The sequence below is a fragment of the Equus asinus genome, chromosome 17 (assembly GCF_041296235.1).
Source record: "Equus asinus isolate D_3611 breed Donkey chromosome 17, EquAss-T2T_v2, whole genome shotgun sequence".
Lineage (NCBI taxonomy): Eukaryota > Metazoa > Chordata > Mammalia > Perissodactyla > Equidae > Equus > Equus asinus.
The window spans coordinates 14,058,011-14,075,674 of record NC_091806.1 but is presented as its reverse complement, the minus strand read 5'-3'; the positions used below and the strand labels follow the sequence as shown (position 1 = coordinate 14,075,674).

The window sequence follows — 17,664 nt, the reverse complement described above, 5'->3', positions numbered from 1 at the left end:
TACCTTATCGGTACATTCTCAAAGGCTTGGTAACATAGATATAATGAGGTCATCAAAATTGTAATGCAGGAGAAGAATTACATATATTAACAAGTATATGTATACTGTATCATAATTTATTTAGTTATATATAAATTTATATATGTGTGTGAGTGCACATATAATAAATATCTCTCTACGTTAAGAGACAAGATCTTTCCATATCTCTTCTGCCATTTCCTGTTTACCCTTCATAGGTTTACGGAAACAGCTATTCATGGACAAAAATCCACCTTTTCTAGGAAAATCACTTTTTAAAAGACAAAGTCAAAAACAGTTCATAGAAGGACAAAAATATCCATAAACGATACTCTCCTTGCTATTTTCCTTTTCGAGTATTATGGCATATACCATAGAGAACCATTTTCTCCCAAGTTAAAATATTGAATTTCATTTCTCATGAGTGAATACCTAGCAAAGGAATTGTTGAGCTGTGTGGCAAGTGTTTGCAGAACTTCCTAAGATACTATAAACTGTTTCTAAAGTCGTTTTACCTTTTAGTCCCATCTGAAATGTATGAGTATTCTACTTGCTCCACATTTTCACCAATACTTGGCATTTCAGTCTTATTCACTTTAGCCATTCTAACTAGTATTCAGTGGTGTCACATTGTGGATTTAATAATAATTTCATTGATGACTGATGATGTTTAGCATTTTTTCATGTGTTTATAGATGATTTGTATATCTTGTTTTGTCAAGTGCTAAAATATTTCGCCAATACTTGAAGTAAATTTTTTGTCTTCTTGTTTTGAGTATAAAGAGTTCTCTATATGTTCCACATACGAATCCTCTGTCAAAAATATATTGCAAATACTTACTCATACTCTGTGGCTTACAGTTTTATTTTCTTAATGGCGTCTTTCAACATTAGGAAAATTTTACCAAAAGTTTTTAATGTAGATGAAGTTTCTTTCATCAATGTTTTTGATGATCCATCCTTTCTGCGTTTGATCTAAAAAAATTCCTGCCACAAATTTAAGAAGATTTTTCTGTGATTTGTACTAAAATATTTTAGTTTTAATTTTTATGTTTAGATCTATGATCCATTTCATTTAATTCAAGTTATTAGTTAGGTATAATGTGAGGTAAAAGTTACATCTCACTTATTCATATGAATATCCAGTTACCTCAGAATTATTTGTTGAAAATCATCTCTCCATTGAATTATAATAGCGTGTTTGTTGAAATTTAAATCACCTCATATGCTTGAGCCAATTTTGAGACTCTATTACCCTAATAACCTTCCGCCTTTATTGCTAAATTTTTTTAAATAAACTAGGATATGAATTTAGGGAAAGCAGAACAATAATTTATTCAATGTTGTTTGTTCGTCAGCAAGCTATAATTTTCATGAATAAAAGTCAACTTTTGCTATTCAATACAATAAATAGCAAAAGGTTGGTTGCTGTACAAGATACAGTAAGTTTAAGCATTTATTAAAGCCATCTCTGAAGTATGAGCTTCCCGATTATAATTCTAAGGAACTATTCTAGATCTGCACATATTTGATGAACTGAGAATTGGTTTTAGTTTGGAAACACACATATATAATTACACTATATGATAAAGCATTTAAAAATAATTTACAAATATTGCAAAATATAGTCCAAGAGTTTTATTTTTAAAATTTTGGTTTCCATGTTATTTAGATCTATTTCACAAAAAAGTATGCAAAAATACAAACTCATAAAGCGTACTGCCACAGATATGTTAACTAACAGCCTATTGATTAAATGATTGGAATTATCTATTGGGCTACAAGAGGTGAATAATCCGTATCATAGCAAATCAATTTTTTCAGAAATAAAATAATGAATCTAACAATATTATGTTGAGTAAAAATGCAATTTTGTGACAGTAATTTTCTGCATATGTCTTTCACATCTTTGTTCCTAAGGCTGTAGATCAAAGGATTCACTATGGAAATCACTACTGTGAGAAACACAGAAGCCACTTTAACTACGAACCAAGAAGTTTTAGGATTAGGGATACAGTAAAGGAAAAGAATGGTTCCATGGAAGATGGTGATGGCAGTCAAGTGGGAGGCACAGGTGGAGAAAGTGTTCTGGTGCCCACTTGCAGAAGGCATCCTCATAACAGTGATAAAAATGAATATATAGGACAGCAGAATAATCATCAGGCTGCTGCCCTTAGTGAATATGTTAATAATAAAACACAGCATCTGGCTGATATATGGGTGTGGGCAGGAGACAGAAACAATTACACAGTGGTCACAGAAAAAATTATTTATGATACTAGACTTACAATAGGATAATGCAAGAAGAAAATATGTGAGTGTCAGGGCACACACTATACTCCATGAGTAGGACCCAGCCACCAGCAGCACACAAAGCTTCTGAGACTTAGTAGTGGTATAAAGCAAGGAGTTACAAACTGCCACAAGATGGTCATAGGCCATTGCTGCTAACATGAAAGTTTCTGTTACAGCAAATATCCAAGCAAAACAAAATTGTAGAATGCAACCAGAGAAAAAGATGGCTCTGTCTTCCACAATTGAGTTCTAGAATGGTTTAAGTGTAACTATAGTGGAACAACAGAAGCCTACAAAGGACAATTGGCTGAGAAAAAAGTACATACTTGTGTGGTTTTGGATTGATCTTGATGATTATTATCATGTCCAAATTCCCCACTGCAGTGACTGTGTAGGTAGACAAGAAAGCTCAGGAAGAGTGGAATCAGGAGTTCTGGATATTCTGAAAAACCCAGGAGGTATGATACTTTGATTTCCTTCAAAAAACATGATTCCTGTTGAATAAAAAACCAAAAGTTATTCCTGGAAAATACAAGTGAATAGAAAGGAGAAACAGAGAGAAGAAAGAGGCTTCCTTTACCTCTGTGAAGTTGATACAGAACAGTGATTCTCAAAGTCTGGTTCCCAATCAGCAGAAGCAGGAGCACCTGAGAATTTGTTAGGGCTACAGATTTTCCAGCTGCATCACCAACTTGCTGAATCAAAAACTCTGTTACCGGGTCCACAATATGAGATTTAACCAGCCCTCCAGGGGACTTTGATGCATGCTAAATTATGAGAACAACTGGTATAGAAGATATATAGTAATTATTCTGTTGTTTAAAATTCAGCTCTTGTTAGTATTATTAATATAGAATTGAAACACAAATTTAGAGAATGAAAACATTGTAAAAAAAACAGACGTAACAGTCAGAACAGAAGCACAGAGCACTTTGTTAGGGGTCTAAGAATCACAGCAAAGATTGAGGGGATCACTTGGCGATGCACATGTTGCCACACAAACCTTAATATTAATTATTTTTATATTTTTGACATTTTTTAGACATAACACAGAATTAAATACCCATAGAATTTATGAGTTGTAATAAATCTTAAAATGTATCTAGTTCATGCCTTCCATCTAATGCATGGGAATTCAATACAGAATTTTATCCATGACATGACCATGTAGACGCCATCAAAACGTCCCAGTAATAATTTTGTGTTTTTTATTGACATTTCTTTAACATTTCTAATCTTATTAACTAAAGTTAGTAAATTAAATTTTCATTCATTATTGATTAATATGCTTTTAAGTCATCCATTCTGATACATATATATTAAAAATTATGCATATATATATCTAAATATATAAATTGTGTATATATGTATAACTTTTTTTGAAAACAGCACAACAAAAGTGTCTTATATTCATCAACAATAGTTACATAAAAAATATGTTGTATGAGCCAATGAAAATTACACATTTTCTTAACCAACGAGAAGTGAGCCCTGTTTTATGTGGAGGCAAACTGGAGAAGATAAGGAAATGAGAGCAGTGAGAGCTTAAAATGAAGGGCCCCAAGTTATAAACATGACACTATGGTAGAATTAGATGAACGATCCTTTCCATCTTCTTAGCTTTGCCTGTAGCAATTGTCAGCCTCCAGACTCAGCTCTGTGAGCGCCTACCTTTACATGTGCTACAAGCAACCTTGGGCATAAAGCATCTATCATCAGCATATTCTTTCCAATAGCAAGTGGCAGTTTTCAGATACATTGTAAATATCCATTACTGGTCAGTCTATATTAATAAATGAGATCTGAATGTATTACCAAAACCCTGGCATATTAGGGAGATTACAATTCCTGCTCTGGCTTATTGGCACGCTTGCTAGGTCAATAACAAAAAGATACTCAGGAAAACACTTGGTACTCAAGTTATAACAATTTCAAATAATTTTGGTGAAAATCAATGGATTTTTTTAGGTTTGTACTCAAATTGAAACTAGGATTATAAGATTTCAAAAATCAACATATATCCCATAAATTTTCTGTGACTTGCTCATTGCTTATTATTGCCAGTTTCTGTAATACAAAATGCAATAGTCAGAAACACTTCATGCCCTGTTAATGACAATTAAAATGTCTCTGATCATGGGGTCAACCCAGTGTCAGAGTGATTAGGTTTGTGTGCTCCACTTCAGGAGCCTGGGATTTGTGGGTTTGGATCCTGGGTGCGGACCTACACACCACTCATCAAGCCAGGCTGTGGTGGCATCCCACATACAAAATTGAGGAAGATTGGCACACATGTTAGCTCAGTGACAATCTCCCTCAAGCCAAAAGAGGAAGACGGGCAATAGATGTTAGCTCAGGGCCAATCTTCCTCACACACACACACACAAAAACTCTCCGATCATAAAGAGGGTCATTTATAATTTTTGGAATGATCTACATGAGCTGTATCTCCATGTTTTCCACCTAAAGTGAAAGAAACCAAAAAAGAAATGAAACAACTGGAAACCAGAACATTTTGATTAATTTACTGAGGATTCCCTTTGATGATTAATGAACCTCAGCCATTTTTCTTCTCAGTAATCAAGCATTCTTGAAGATAGCAACAGGCTAGAAGTTTGTAACAAAAATGGCAGTATATTTCAAGGGATATGCCAGTAAAATGGCATTGTAACTACAAGACATAAGAAATCACAGAGAATACACAGAAAATGCTAAAGGCTGAAACCATAGTCTAAACTCTGCCAAAATCTGCGTCTTATATCTGCCTCTATGACAATGGAGATACAGACTACAGAGAATTATAATTGAAGTAGTACTCAGTGGGCCATGAGCCATACAATTAGCAGAAACACTGTTTCTTGTATCATTATGGTAGATGCATTTTCTTCTAAATCATTACAGATAATTACATCACCGCATCTATTCCATTAATTGCTTATAGATATCAAATTATTGAAATAATACATATTGATTAAACTGTATATGGCTGAGTTTTAAATAAGAAAAAAAAGACAATCCAGAAATAGCTGTTATTGACTCAACTGCGTTTTAAACTCCACATTCAAGTTTAGAGAGCAGAAATTTGGCCAATGCTACCCTAAACAAATGATGACTATGACCGCCATCAGTGAAAAAATGGGAATATCATTTATCTCCTGATATGATGTGATGAGAAAGACTTCGTCTCTGTGATGTTCTTCCCCCAAAATCCATAATCCCAGCTTAATTTGAGAAAATCATCAGGTAAACCCGTATTTAGAAGTCTTCTACAGGCTAACTAGCCAGTACACATTAGGACTGTCAAAGTCAAGAAAAACAAGAGTGAGAAATTGTCACACACCAAAGGAAGCTGGGGAGACCTGACAACTAAATGAAATGTGGTACCCTGGATATTATCCCAGGAAAGAATAAGGGCATTAGTGAAAAAAACTGATGGAGTCCAAATAAAGTTTGAATTTTAGTGATCATATTGTACTAATGTTTCCTTTTAAAATTTTATTTTATTGTGGTAAGAACACTTAACATGAGTTCTATCCTCTTAATAGATTTTTTTTTGAGGAAGATTAGCTCTGAGTTAACTACTGCCAGTCCTCCTCTTTTTTTGCTGAGGAAGCCTGGCCCTGAGCTAACATCCGTGCCCATCTTCCTCTACTTTATACATGGGACACCTACCACAGAATGGCATGCCAAACGGTGCCATGTCTGAACCCGAGATCCGAACCGGGAAACCTCGGGCTGCCGGGAGAGGACGTGTGCACCTAACCATTGCACCACGGGGCCGGCCCCTATTCTCTTAGTAGACTTTTAACTGTACAGTGCAATATTGTTGACTACAGACACAATTTTGTACAGCAAATCTCTAGAGTTTATTAATCTTGCTTAACTGAAATTTTATGCCCATTGATTTGTAACACTCTTACTCTCCCAGCCCCTGGCCACTATCATTTCACTCATTGATTTTATGAATTTGATTATTTTAGATACTTCACGTAAGTGGAGGCATTCAGTATTTGTGTTTCTGTGACTTGATTATTTCACTTAGCATAATGTCCTTAAGTTTCATCCATGTGGTCACATTTTTCAGAATTTCCTTAATTTTTAAGGCTAACTTTTATTCTATTGTATGTATATACCACATTTTCTTTATCCATTTATTTATCCATGGACACTTAGGTTGTTTCCACATCTTGACTATTGTGAATAGTTCTTCAATGAACATGGGAATGCCAATACCTTTTTAAAAGCTACATTTCAATTCTTTTTCATACACATCCAAAAGTAGGATTACTGGATCATATGAAGAGCCTCCATATTTTTTTCCATAGCAGCTGCACTATTTTTCATTTCCACCAACAATGCACAAGTGTTCCAGTTTCTCTGTATCCTAGACAGCACTTGTCTATTGTTTATTTGATAGTAGCCATCCTGATCCTTGTGAGATGATGTCTCATTGTGATTTTGAATTGCAATTCCTGGATGATTAGTGTGACATCATACATTTTTTTCATATACCTTTGGCACATCTTCTTAGAAGAAATGTCTAAATCATGTCCTTAGTCAACTTTTTAGTAGGCATTTTCTTTTGCTATTGAGCTGTATTTGTTGCTTATATACATATTGAATATTAATCTTTTATCAGATGTGTAATTTGCAAATGTTTTCTCCTATGCTGTTTGTTGCCTTTTCAATACTGAGAAGATTTTCAGTGAAAAAAATAATTGCTAAGCCAATGACAAAGATAATAATGTTAATATTTCAAATTTTATTTTGTCAATTTTTTAACCGTATATGTCTATCAATAAATTTATAGGTGTACTTATAGATCCATCATAAATCTATGAAGTGATAAAGACTTTTTACTCAATATATCAAAATCTTTGTTGCCTCTCCCCTCCATCATAAACCTGATCAAAAAGAGCAATGATAATGAAGGAATAAATCAAATAACAACGTCACTCTAATAAAGACAATGGCAAAATAAACACCAGCTGATATGATTTTCCCATAATTTCAGAAACATGTAAAGAGAATGGGGAAGTATAGACTAATGAAGCGGAAAAGGCATAGCTACAGTTAAGAATGATTTAAGGTGCACATCTAAAGAGTAAGTATAGTTTTTAGAGCCCAGAAGTCTCAGACTTCAAAGGTATGTAGTAAATGAACAAAATAAATCCTGAAGTTTGTTTGAAAATGTAAAAGGCCAAGGACAACCAGTATCCACCCATGGAGAAGTGAAAGATGAAAAAAGTTCTCTAAGGGATATCAAGATTTCTTTCAAACTATAATAATTAAGAATATGTAGTAATGGAAAATACTTCAATGGAATGCAATAGAGAGTCAAGAAGCTGACTGAATTAGATTGAATAATTGGGTTCAATTATTCACCATCTCCTTGCATTCATAAATTCTACATACTTTATTAATGATGGAATCTATTTCTTCACCTTCGGATTATGAGTCCAGTCCTGTAACATGTTTAATGATCTGCTGGCAGAAAAGCAAGTATGGCAGTTCTTAGCCTAGGCTTTAATAGACCTTGAGTATTTTCATCTGGTTTACAGCTTTTCTGACGTTTCCATAATGCAAGTAGCCAAATAGTCTAAAGATGATAAAGGACATGTGGAGCAATCAGTACTCACAGAACTGTGGTGTGAAGCAAAATGTTCTATCTCACAGCCTAGGGCAGAACCACCTCAGATGACCTCCTGATCTTTGAAAATAGTTGTTCTTTTAAAGCATTGATTGTTTGATGGATTTTTCAAGAGATATTGTGGCAACAGCTGACAATTATACTGATAAACACACATATGGACTCTTCATTTATGACAAGATTAGTATTAAAGAGCAGCAAGGAGAGAATGGATTTTTTTCAGTAAACAGCCTGTGACAATGATATATTCATCTAGTTAAAAATGAGAGAAGTACTATGATTGTTGGTGATTGACTACACTATGTGTTTGGCTAAGTTTGGCTCAGTTCCCTTGTTTTCTCATTCCAGGACCAGGCTGAAGGAACACTCTATTTGTAGTATGCTCTTCTCCAAGTTGAATGCACAAGCTCAAGGAATAAAGATTCAAACCATGTAGGGGTATTTAAGGATTCTTCTATGATGTAACTTATGATACATTCACTCACTTTCCATTGTCTCAAACAAGCCACATGGGAATTGCTCTCTCTCTGCCTACAGAGAAGCATGACAAAGATGAGGATAGAACAAATAATATTGAACCAGTAAAACAATCTATCATAGACTGAAACCTCATACAATCCACAAAAAAATGAATTTTAGGTGACTCATAGAGCAAAATATGAAGAACAACAAACATTCTTGAATATAACATATGTAAATGTCTTATTGAACTCAAGGGTAGATAAATATAATCTTCAACAATTACAAAAACATTAAAAAAGTAATACATTTGACTAAGTTAAAATTCAAACTTACTCTTTATTTGAGGAAATTGAGTGAAAAGTAAAGTCAAAATGCAAAAATACTTTCAAGACGTAACAGTAGAAGAGATTATATTCATAATGTAAAATAAATTTTTGAATAAATAAGAAAAATGACATACTAATTTAAATGAAGACTGGTAAATGTCCTAAGAAATCACTTTAAAAAGAAAAAAATCCATAAACACATTAAAATGTGCCTAACCTCAATAATCATAAATACTCTAATTAAAACTACAAATGAAATATTCTAAATCAAATAAATGGGTAAAAATCATCATAATATCTAATAATACTGAACACTGGTAGGGAAGTAAATTATAATTTTAGAACTTTCAAACATTGCTTTAAGAGTCTAAACTGATAAAATCACTTTGAAATATTAAGAACTAAATAAATGCATACTACTTCTAGGCATAAAACTCATTCTAATGAGTACTTATGTGACGTGTAATGGTATACTTGCCCCCAAATTGAAACATCCCAACTATCCATCATAGTAGACTGGAATAAAGAAAAATCCTGTAATATTTAGAATATAAAATATATAATAGAAGCAAATCGAATAAGCTATAAATATTTGCAACATGAATGATTTGTAAAATGTAATATTCATTTATAAAAGTCAGATATATGATATACATAATAAATTATTTCCTTCCCATAAAGTTGCAAAGAAGGAATATGAATTTATATTTTTTGAGAGGCATAGTTAGATATCGAATCTATATAGAAAAGTAACTGCATCATTTTGATAAAAATCATCCTTTTGAGTCTTGCTGAGAGTAGGAAGAAAGGGCCAGTAACTGCTCTATGTATGGATCTACTTGAGAGTTATACTGGTGTTTGTTTAAAAAATATGTTTCAGTACGTTTTAAATTTAAAATGACGAAGTCAGAGTATTAAGCAGATGCTACATTTTGCAGGGATAGATTATCATCATAAATGTAATAAAAACTATTGCACAATGTGAGGCTAGGGAGTAAAATACATTGACTTTATATTTTTCAAAAGTGACTATGGATGATCTGAGATTCATGCCTTATGTAAGGATAAAAAATATGGGAAGTATACTAATTTGGTACTAACTGCTAAAAACTCACTTAATGAGAATGATGACTCAGAAAGCAGAGACATGAAATCATTGTTCTATTTTGGAGACAAAACATGACTGACAGATGTTTGAGAGAGGCTACAGAATAATAAAATAAATAATGTCTTCTCCTTTGCTTGTTTAAGAACTGAGTAGCTGTGGAAGGCATTTACTGATATAAAAAAATTGGTAGATGGGAAACGCTTACTGTTGAGAATGGATGATCAAAAAGTGTACTTTATTAATCTCAGTCTTTTTATCAATGCGTAATGGATATAAATTTTATTATAAATAAATATAGCTTTTGCTTAGTATTATTTTAAACAGCTTTTATTGAACTATAAAATATTCCACTGATATTCAAAAAATGAATGATATATAGAGTAGTTAATATTTTCAGCATCTGCTCACTCAAACTCAGCTAATATTTCTCATAATGCAAACTCCCAGGTCCTCAGTTTACTTGGAATGCAGTAAAGTTGTCAGGGGAAGAAAAAGTTCTGTTATATAGAACTTTCTGAGACAAAAGAATTGGTTATGAGAACCTGAGCACAGATCCAGGAAAGGCGGTTATCATCTGTGTTTCTGCAGCACTTTTATAAAGGAGAACTTAAACTATAGCAAAAGTAATGAGTCTCTAAATATATATCCCTTCTTTGTCATTCTGACTTCCATAATGCCTAACTGGGAGATGTGGAAATATATTTCTTTCTTGAACCCAGCTAAGATGAAGTGCATCAGAATGAATTATTTCTGTATTAATTCGGAGTGTCCTGACCACCAAAAACCATTTAAAGTGCAATATTTAATTGATTTAAAACATAATCATATATTTATTTAAAATAAAGGTAAACTAGCATAAGCAATATATATGAAAAATTATTGGATGCAAGTACAACATAAAAAAATATATATGTATATATATTTGAATTATGTTGAATGAGAAAGCAGTTTGGAATTGATTACATTCCTGAGAGCCTCTTTCACGTCTTTGTTCCTAAGGCTATAGATAATGGGGTTCAGCATGGGCATCATGACTGTAAAAAACACAGTGGCCACTTTGAATGGGAGTAGGAGCTTTTGGAGTTGGGCACACAGTTGGGAAGAATGTTGATCCCTTGGAAAATGGTGATGGCAGTCAGCTGGGAAGCACAGGTAGAGAGCTCTTTTTGGAGTCCATCAGTAGAAGGCATCTGGATGATTGTGACAACTATGACAAGATAGGAGGAGAGGATAATCAGGAGGCTACAAGCCTCACTGAATATAGAAATGACTAAACATGTCAACCGACTGAAATAGGGGTCAGAGCAGGATAAAGAGAGGATGGCGGAATACTCACAGCCAAAGAGATTTATGGTATTAGAACCACAGAAGGATAGTTCCGAAAGAGAATATGATATTGTCAAGGAACATATTCCATCACATATGTAGGTTCCAGCTACGAGGAGGGTGCAGAGTTCATGAGACATAGCAACTGTGTAGAGAATAGGATTAGTAACAGCCATCAACCGGTCATAGCCCATGCCAACATGAACATTTCTGTAATCACAAATGCACAGTCAAAAAAAATTGTACCATGCATCCTTTGAAGGAGATAGTTCTGTATTCCATGACTAAGATTTCTAGCAGTTTGGGTGTAAATAAACTGGAATAGCAAATATCCAGAAAGGATAAATGGTTGAGAAAAAAGTACATGGATGTGTGGAGTTTGGGATTGATCTTTATGACCACAATTATGCCCAACTTCCCCACCAGAGTGACCATGTAGATCGTCAAGAAAACCAGGAAGAAGAGTACCTGAAGGTGTGGGTATTCTGAGAAGCCCAGGAGGATGAACGTGGTCACGGAGCTCTGATTTCCCTCACTCAGTATCATGGTTATTGATTTAAAAAAAAGAAGAAGAAGAAATAAAGGAAAGAAAAATAGAAACTGTGCAGCAGAACTTGAGAAAGTGAGGCAAGAGGAATTCAGGACAGCTCAATGTAAACCATTGAAGGCAATGTGGTCAGTGCGCACTCTTGAGTGTTCTGCTCCACTTTGAAGTCTCACTTGAAAACTTACTGACTTTTTGATTATGAACAATTACCTTTGTCCTTCAGTACTTTAGTTTCCTCATCTGGAAAACAAGAAAAAAATAGTACATATCAATGGTATTATTTTATATAAGTGATCTATAAATGTGTGTGATATTTAGAGCATTGAATACCCTACGATAATATATAATTATATGAGAACAAAGCAGACATAGAGCGAAATCAGAAAAACATTGAGTAGATCATAGTAGTCATGTGATCATGGCAAAAGTGGTCTTGGGAAATTACATACTTTTAGCACATCAAAAAAAAGTAAATTTCTTTGGGGAAAAATGTATAATCATACATTCATAATTCTGTATCAATATTTTGAATGTTTGTGTTTTCCAGGCATGTTCCATTATCAAGGGTTCATAGAATATCTACTTAAAAAGATCTTTAAGTAATTTGGAGAAAAATTCCACTGATAACTATGTTCTTTCAATTACACATGACCATATGTTCATATAAAGGCTCAAAATGCTCAATGATTTATAACTATCTTCTGAGGAAATGTTTTGGAGATGTTCTTGAAAGATTCATATTGACATTCTTTTGATGGTTATGAAGTATATTTGCAGTGCATATTGTATTAAAAAGGAAAAAATTATGCTTGTCAGTGATTATAAAACACAGAAACAAATAGTACTAAAAAAGAAATATCTCTTACAACAATAACCAAAACCCTTCTTCTGGTGTGGCGAACTCAGGTGTGGTGGCTATGAGGAATGAAAAAAATGTGTAAGAATCAAAAAAATAAGTATTTTATTTTTGTAAACCAACAGGCATTTGAATATCAGGAATTTCATATGATTGAACCTGAGAAAAACTGACTCTAGAAATGAATGTGGGGATGTAATGAGTAAGGCACTGCTATCTTGAACCCATCTGTGATTTGGCACCATTTTTGGCTTTGTTTGCAACAAGCAACAGTCTGTCATCAACCTGCTATTAAACCCATCAGCTGAGCAACCACATTTCCATTACATGGATGATTGGGTTGACATTTTGTGAACTGAGTGTATTTAATCACATGTGTTGATGAAAACATCTTCTCTAAATTCAGTAACTTAGATTGCTTTCAGTGGATTACATCCATGCAGGTTAAGAATTTTAAGATAATTAACTTAACTAAAGTTTTCTATAAAATGGGGTTGAATAAAAGCTGAACAATCTACTTCTTAGAACTGTGGGAATTACTACATAAAATTTTTTATAGAACCACTTATATAATATGTTACAAATTTTAGTTGTCGTTATGTTTTCAGGCAATAACAACAAAACATGGCCTATGTTGAATCTGCTTCATGTTCAGGACAACTTTTCATCAGCTGTCTTCTGGTTTATTAATACTATGCTGATAATTATTAGCAAAAAACAGAAGCTTTTCATTGATATTGGATAAAAAAATAAAAGCTTTGTACAACAACAACAAAAAGATACAATCTGCTACTAGAAAATAGAAAAGAAAGAAAGCTAGATGAATCTGTTATATGAGTAAAGCTTCTAGAACTTGGATTGGGAAAGAACCGCTGGAATTGTTAGATCATGCTCTACCTAATAGAAACTAAGTAGATCTTTGTGAAAGATTCCTAACCAAGATTAAGACAAGACTTGACACAGTTAAAAAGCAGATAATTCCTGAATATTCTCATATACCCTGTGTTCAGTCTTAATTAGCAATAATTCTACTGCTCCTCCTTACTTTAAGGCTCCTGTCCTCACAGCTAATGATCCCCCTTCAAACTCTTTCAGTGAAACTTACCAAAGCAGTAACTATCATAGTCAATTCTATGTTTGAAAACTTCTGTTAACTAGTATTCTTCCAAATATATTTTCTGGCACTTTCAAGGTCCAATTGGATCTAAATCTATCTCTGTAGTTCACAGAAATTAAATCTAACACCCTTTTACATTATAGACCTTCAAATATTTTAAGGCATTTAAAATGCTTCTCTTGCTCTTTCTCTTTAGGTAAATATTTTTAGTGTTAGTTTCATGTATGTGTGTGTTTTCCATTTTTTCCTCACACTGGTTTCTAAATATTCCAGAGGATCTACTCAATGCTCTGGGTATACCATTGACCTCTGTGAGCTGATACTGAAATTAGAACTATACATACCTGCTCAGGAATTTCCTGCCAGGCCAAGAGGCAGCAAACTCGGTAATCTGGTCTTATTTACTCCATTTCTAATAGTAGTGCCTAATTGAGCACTTGAGATCAAGTATTTGAATGGTGTTAGGTCAATCTACTGCCTTGCCAACGTTTTTCCATGATTTACAAGTAAGTAACAAATCCTATGCATATGCACGTGAAGTTCTGAGACAAAGTTCAGGATTGTGCATTTATTATTAAATCTCATGCATTGTTTGGTTCTTTTATTCTCCTCTTGCTGCTTGCGTGATCTTCCATTCTGATTGGCTTTACTGTCGACCACACTGCTTCTTGTTTATACTTAGGCCACTCTGTCTACCTGAAATGTCTTCGTCGTTTCTTCAGCTTCCTTCAATATTGCCAATTATCAGTGCACAATCCATTCCCCTTGCAATTTGGGCTATTTGTTAAATTTTTGACAAACATTCTTTCACCTTCACTTTTGAAGAGTACACGTGTTCTGTTCAACATATTGTGCCCGATACAAACTTTAAGTCAAATAATCACAGGAAGTCTTAACAATCTACAAGAGCTAAAGATCAATGACAACGAATGTAACACTTCCTCCCCCATCTGACAATCATTTGAGGGCCAGGCTCCCGTTGTATATTTATTAGTTTACAAATAAAACAGGTACTTAAAATGCATGAAGAAGACAGTAATTGTTAAGATAACATTATGGTGATAATTTTATCAATGTCATTGAGATATTCTGTTTAATTAAATTAGCTTGGTACCTGACAGTATAACTGAGGTTGAATGAATAACTACTTCTTTGTTCACAGTACAGAAAAAAGAAAATAAACATCCCATTTATTTTTTCTTATCAGAAACTTTTTTTATACAACTCTAACATCAACTGTTTATTTTTTTTTCCTCATTCAGAGATGAGATTTGAATGGAGGGAGAAAAGGCACCATCGCATCATGCCATTTCATAAAGAACGTGGACTTAAGGAAGCAGATCCCGCTAGTTCGGATTCACCCTTTGTCATTTATTACATATGTAGCTTTAGCTAATTCTTTAATGTTATGAATCTTAGTTTTATCATCTTGAAATGTGGATTAAAAACCTAGGTCATTTAATATTTAGTGTGAACATCTTGAGTGAGATTTGACTTTAACATATCTGAGAGTAATTCCTATGCTTAGCTAAAGCCTCCACAACTATGAGCTCCCTTCCATCTTGACTCTAATGCTGTTGATCTCCAAGAATGTAACATCAGTACCAAGTCTAGAAAATATTTGCAGGGCAAATTTTGGGAGCTATTTTAAAAAAGGGTCTTATATCCTGGACTCCTTTTAATTTCAGATTTTTCACTCAGTCTTGGATTCACAATGGTATCCATTTCTAATCCACTTATATAGAATCTTCAATACCCCTTACTTTCCTAACCACATCTGGATCTTTCTGACCCTTTTCTTGCCATCTCATCTCTATGATTGTGGACAAGGCAATAAGGGGAAAATGAAAAAAGAGAAATAGTCAAAATATGCCTCCCCCTTCATTTCCACTATTATCAACTCTCCACTCACCTGAATATATGATTTCCAACTGCTTCCAAACTACAGTCCAATCTGTAAGATTACTTTTTGCTTACTCTCATTTAGCCTAGAATGCAATAGTGTCGAGGTTTGGGAAGGCATTTCATACTAAATGCATCAAATTGAAACTCATTAGCTTGGATTTCTATAATATTCCAGGAACTATATAATCACATCCTTTTTTTCACTACAATGCTACTTCATTTACAAGAATATTTTAAATCTTTATTGTACAAAAATAGGGCATTGATATTTTATAATCTTCCACTGTTTATGCCTCTAAAATTGCACCTCTACCTTTGTTCTTTTACACGGTGTCATTACTTCACCAGTTACTAGATAACTCTTCTAAGAAAACATTGCTCGTTAATCTAAGTGTCTTTTCTCTCACTCTGTTTTCTTTTCACTCATATCTTCACAGTATTTATACAACACCCTTTATATTTTGCTATGTTTATTGATATGTGTCTGTGTGCGTGTGTGTGTGTTAGCTTTTTCCCCTGAAGAATATAATTTCTTTAGAATAAGACTTACATTTAACATTTCTCTTATGACCCCTAATGTGCTTAACATAGAATATTTTCAAGGTCAGGACAATGGTCCTGGGAATAATGAAAGTAGAATTTAACCTGTTGATTATAACCATGAATGAAGTAGATATTGCTGTTAGTCAGCTCATGTAGGTTTTTCCTTTCAAAAATTCGTTAGGTTCCAATATCCTTCACTTCAGAATGAAAGGATGATCCTAGGTAGAATCAAGTCATCAAAAGCCAGATATTCCTAATGTATTTATCATTGAAGCCTTCCTTGTTAGTATTAATAAACTGCATACATATTCTGTCTCAAAATTGAAATTTTTGTTTAATTTTTTCAAATCTTTTAGGCAGACAGCTGATGATTCTTGCTAAAAATAACTTAATGAAGATACCAAAATTTCATTTTTGCAACTGTCAAGAAATTGTGGAGGAAGCACAGAGATGTCCTTGGGATGTATACAGAGCAGGAAATTATATTCCATGATCATATTGTTTGTTTTATGCCTAACTACTTGACCATGGGGACACAGGCCTCGGAGAATTCTGACAAAGTTTGTTGTCGTGAGCTACAAACACAATAATTAGAGGAAATTTCCTCTTCTGCAACTTAGAATATAATTTCATCGAAATGATTAACATGTAGATCTTTATGTCTTTAAAAAACTACCTCTGCAAAGAGACTATAATTCTTAAAATCATGAAAAAATATAGTCACATCCATCCAACGTCTTCGACATAATTATTGTTGATATGATATGCTTTTTTCATCTATTTTGCTTAAGTGTTGGCACAAGTATTTATATAGAAACACATCTAACGTTATGCTGTAGATATTTTGACATTCAATAATTTATTGTTTGTTATATCCTGAATATGTAATTCCTTCGGCTGGCAGTTGAGAGAGGATATGCTATTTACCTGCCTCTTGGCTATAGATCCAGCTCTATTGTTCAGTTCAGTCATAGGGATCATCGTGTTGATATTTTAAATCCCTCTCTGTGATTCCTACACCAACTCCTCTGAGACACAGATCAGGAAAGAAAGAAAGTGGTGTTAAATATTGACCTCTCCCAACACAGGCCTTGCAGGAAAAACAGTCACATTTATACCTACAATATCTAAAATTTTAAAAGAAGTGTAGCATATACATTAATTGGTAGAAAAAAATTAACCTGTAACCATCACTTAATACAACCATTAGTGAACTAACATATAATCTAACATACATTTAGCTCCATAGTTAAAATATTTACTTTCAGGCTGAAAGTATAACCTGAGATTTTTGAAAAAAATTTTGTATTATATTAGTGTAAATTAACTGCTTTTTCAAGAGTCTTTACCAAAATAAACAACATCCTGTTCTAAAAGGATTTTGCAGCTATTCAGTCTTTTTTGCTTTTGTTTTACCTTCCACTAAAAGACAGAAAGCTAGAGTATCAAAATTACAAGTTACATGACTCCAAAATCAATAATTAAGAATAATATATTCTATTTTTTAGCCT

At 33.5% G+C, this 17,664-nt stretch overlaps 2 pseudogenes; both read right to left on the bottom strand.

Annotated features, from left to right (window-relative positions):
* Positions 1 to 1,788: 1,788 nt before the first annotated feature.
* LOC139040866 (olfactory receptor 5D13-like) lies at positions 1,789 to 2,637 on the bottom strand (annotated as a pseudogene).
* An 8,149-nt stretch (positions 2,638 to 10,786) lies between these two features.
* On the bottom strand, positions 10,787 to 11,731 carry LOC139040865 (olfactory receptor 1165-like; annotated as a pseudogene).
* Between the last annotated feature and the right edge of the window lie 5,933 nt (positions 11,732 to 17,664).